This window comes from Parasteatoda tepidariorum, chromosome 5, assembly GCF_043381705.1.
Source record: "Parasteatoda tepidariorum isolate YZ-2023 chromosome 5, CAS_Ptep_4.0, whole genome shotgun sequence".
Taxonomy (NCBI): Eukaryota; Metazoa; Arthropoda; class Arachnida; order Araneae; family Theridiidae; genus Parasteatoda; species Parasteatoda tepidariorum.
The window spans coordinates 86,881,796-86,886,578 of record NC_092208.1 but is presented as its reverse complement, the minus strand read 5'-3'; positions in this window follow the sequence as shown (position 1 = coordinate 86,886,578).

The window sequence follows — 4,783 nt, the reverse complement described above, 5'->3', positions numbered from 1 at the left end:
GTTGTTCCAACAAATGTTTTCATTTCTCTTTAACGAGTGCCTGGGTAATGTTCAGTTTGTGTGGGTAGTTCTTCAGATAACTTCTGTAATTTGAGAAAGGAAAAAAAGTTTAGGTAGCAAGTCTCGAAAATAGGCACCTGCTTTTGAGTGAGTGAAATATTTCGATTATTATTTCCTAATTGCATATTTTTGAAGAGAAAGAAGTTTTTAATCAAGTAATAATCTATTGTAGTTCTTGAATTCTTGTAATACGGATAACAATGATGATAATAACTTAGGAAATAACATTAAATAACTAAATTAGCAAACAATAACTTATATGAATGATTCTAATAGAGTTTCATTCAGTAAGGACTGATAGATATTACATGCCACTTAAACTTTGAATAAGTTTAATGTAGCCTAACCTAAATTTTTGACTACTAATGCTAAGGGACAGGAGATAGAAGTTTAGTTTATTTACTTATTTATTATTTTAATTTGTTTTTAATTCGAAGCCATGTTTTATTTATTATCTGTTAAATTTGAGAAGCATAAAATAGGATTTTAATTATTTTTTTTAAAATTTCGTTTCAAGAGTTGGCGATGTCGATATACGTTCGCGCTGGGAGCTTGGCATCCATTTGGCATAATCTTAGATGCAATCAGACTTTCTCCATAGGGATAATAGGTTTTTCTTAAATTACAACAGAGTATAAGAAGAATTTCTGATTTCAAAATTTTCCTTTTAAAAGAGAGAGTTTTAATAAGAGAGTTTTTTTTAGCAGGTTTCATGAATTCAGAAACAATAAAGCGCTGTTAGTATTAATACTACTCTTTTTTCCCTTTAATATTGAGATTGGCAACTTTTAAATCCTATTGCTGGATTAGAAAATAAAACAAAGAATTATGGACCTTGAAATTTGAACGTCTTATCGCATATGCAGAAACTTTAAAAAAAATACAACTGAGAGCTTAGGTCACAGCACAAGTGATCTGCTTTGAAAGACCTGGAGAAGGAAGATATATTGACACGTGTCATAGCATTCATATAATCAACTTAAAAAACAATCACATGCTGTTCTTTCTTTATTTATGCTGACAATCATTTTCAAGTGTGAACTTTATTTAGAGTAAATTGAGAATTCGTGTTTTTAATGAGATCTTGGAATCATGATTAAAATTGAAAACAACTTACAAGCCTGATTTCTCAAATGTTCCAAGTAGATAAAAAGCCATTGTTTAACTTTGTATTTGTTCGTCGTTAGTATGCTTTAACTTTTTGTTGTTGAATATTTTGCAATTTTATATGATCAATAGTTTGAACATGTAAGAAGGATGGATGAAAGGGAAAACGAGTATCGAAGAGAAGTGCGTATGGGATAGAGTTGGAGGAAGTTGTTGATCTCAGCGAACGTACATTGATCAATTCAAAATTCTAAATAGAATCCAGCGTAAGAGTATACTAATTAAATAAATAACAATATACCTACCTATATCATTTAAATTTAAAAAATGTAGGTAAGAATTTTCAACCGTTGAACTGTTGATAATTGGCTGTGTTGACTATTGAGTTTTCTAACCACTACTGAAAATCTATTTTAATCAAAATCCTTTTCAAATTTCTGAAGCCAAAATCCCCCTTTAATGTTTTGATTAACTACCAGGAAAAGTACACCATTTCAAATGTTGGACTAGCATAATTACTCTAGGACAGTAAAAAAAAAATCTACTTTAATAAAAATCCTTTCTAAATTTTTGCTACAAAAATTCTCGCTTAATGATTGATCAACAGGAAAAAAATCATTTTCAGAATGTTATAGTAACATAATTTTTATAGAACATTAAAAAAATTTCTTCAAATTTAAAATCCTTTCTGCATTATTTTTCTTCCGAATGTTGGGTCAATATACTTTCTTTTAGACATCAAAAAAATTAATAAACTTTTAATTAAAATTAATTAAAATTTTAAAAAATAATTAATTTTTAATTAAGATTAATTAATTATTTAAAAATTAATTAACTTTTAGTTAAAATTCTTTCTAAATGTTTGTATCGAAAATTCGAATATAATTTATTTATTGCATACTGGGTAAATGCATACTGGGCAAAAATAACGACTCTAGGACGTACAAAAAATTTTAAAAGTTAATTTCGAAAACGAAGTGAAGTAAGTGAACCCAATCATTCCCTTTCAACGCCTTACACCAATATTTTAAACAATTTTCTCAATTCTGAGACAAATCCGTACCCATTCCTTTTGATTTCCAAACTTTATGAGATTATTACTCCTAAAAGAATTAATTAAAAGACGTTTTGGAAGCTAGTGCTCTGTGATTAAAATATTTGAGTAATGCAATAATCTTGCAGTTATCCAGTTTTCTGTCGCATCCATTCGAGACAGAAGTTTAAATCCTTCTTTTAAAACGAATTTAAAATTTTCTCCGATTAAGGCGCTGTTCTAGAATGGCTGAAACGTGACGCCACAGCTCAAGCTTAATTTACAGCTAATTAACGAGAAGGCATCAATATTTTACTTCGCCTCGTCCGAAACAACGGTGTAATTACTGGGCTGATCAAGTTCTATAAATACTGAGGGTTTGGGATATATTGTTAAGTATTAACCAGTCATGCAAGAACGAGCGTTACTTTAATTGCCTCTTCAATGATCTGGATATTCACGAATCATTCTCCCGTTGCCATGGGAACAACATCTCCTCTAGCTGACCAATGAAGCAATCGTAGTGGGACTGATGCGATTATTGTCATAGCCAATAGGAGCTCGACTTTTATCCCTTTACTAAATTTTTTTATACTACTATAAAAACTTAGTATTTCTTCTATTCCCCTTTTATAATTGAGCTGGCATTTTAGAAAGACTCCATATTTTTTTTTTCTTCCTTGCATTGTCTGGATTCTGATATTTATTAAGACTCAAATTTCTCTTTTTATCCGCATTATAGGGTAGTTAAATTGAAACTTGTTAATGACTTCATTATGATTTACGAAAGGATGAACTAATTACGAACGCTCTTTTAAACTCGGAATATTAGGTTTTAAGAAGAAAAAAAAACTAGTTTATTTAATCAAGGAACGTTAAAATGAGAGACATTTTTTTAAAAATGCAATTAAGGTTTTTAAGAGTTATAAAAAAAGGCTTTAATTTTAATTGTAGAAACTTTTAATGAAGCTGTCATTTTTTCTTACTCTCTTGGTTCTTATAAAAAAAATTAAAGAAAAAACGATATGAGTTTGTTTTTGTACAATTTATGGATTGTTGAGCTCTTTCCTAAATGAAATGTTATTTTTAAAAACCAGTTAATATTTGTTAATCCCAACCTAGGAAATTGAAAATAAAATGAAAATTAAAAATTTTTACACCTGTTAATAAAACCTTTCATTATTAAAAAATATCGTAATCTGGGCCGAATTAAGAGGAGACTTGCAATCTAAACCCAGAAAACGTTTCAGGACCCAACCAGGGGACCAAAATTTGATGAATGCACTTTTTTTCAATTTATAAATAAAAAAATTTGATTTTTTTTTTAATTTATAAAAATTCATTTTGTTGCGAGAACAAAATAAAAATATTAGGTTTACTCAGATTTAGTTTAATGACCGATCTTTCAAAAATGAATTCTTGCAGGGATTCCTTACAAATTCTCTAATTTTACCATCTTCTGCCTCAAGTCAATGGAGTTGAGTCTTTTCGACTATTTGCAACTATATATGAAAAATTAAAATTTTATAGCATTTCTGTAATTGCAACAATATAACAAATTTAGGAATTTATATTAGTTTTTTCCATTAAAATATCATTCTGACACTTTTAAAAATATTAATTTTTACGGTCTTAAAAATATAAATCGCAAAAAATGTAAAAAATGTACCAGCTTCTTAGAAGGGTTAATTTACTTAAATTTTTCTGTTTAAATTATAACACTTTTTATAATTTTTTGTTCAAAACTTATAGGAAATTTTCGTTCAGTTACAAGACTTAAATATACGCAATAATACTGCGTCAAGTAAATAAATAAAACATGGTAATGTCATGTTTGTTTTATGTATTCAGTTTTTCTCTAAGAAAATATCATTAGTAACACGGATTTTGTTTAGAAATTCACTTTGGAAATTTTTGAAATTGTTCAGACAATTTATCTAGTTGAATTAGCTTATAGCGAATCCTGATTTAAGGATAATCCGCATTTAAAGAAGAAGTGAGAAGAACTTTTGGGTACTAAGTTACGTCCATTGGATCATAGTTTGTTGCTTTAAACGGGCAAACTTTGTTTTTAGCGAACGATATTTTGTGACCAATGATGAAAAAGTAGTTTACTTCAAAAATGAATAGAAAGACATTTGAAAGTTGTGTACCTGTTGATGCCAATGTTATCACTTGAACCGTGATGGGTCAGGGGATAGAGCGCTTGCCTCCCAATGAGGTGGCCGGGTTCGATTCTCAGTGATGGCTGGTCGAGATGAATTCCACACCCGGCTCCACGCTGCTGACTTAAAATATCCTCAGTGGCAACGTTACTTTTAAAAAGTAACGAGTAAAAGTACAAGTAATTTTAAGAAAAGTAGCGAGTAAAAAGTAAAAAGTTCTTATTTTAAAAAGTAACGAGTAAAAAGTGCAAGTAAAAGTACAAGTACTAAACAAAAAAGTAACGATTTAAAAGTACATTTCTAGGAAATTGAAAATTCAAAGTAACCTAAAATTTTATTGAATAATATTCTTATGTTCCTTAATGTTTTTGCAAAATTGTTGTTATTTATTTAATTATTTTTAATTTTGAAAGTTATG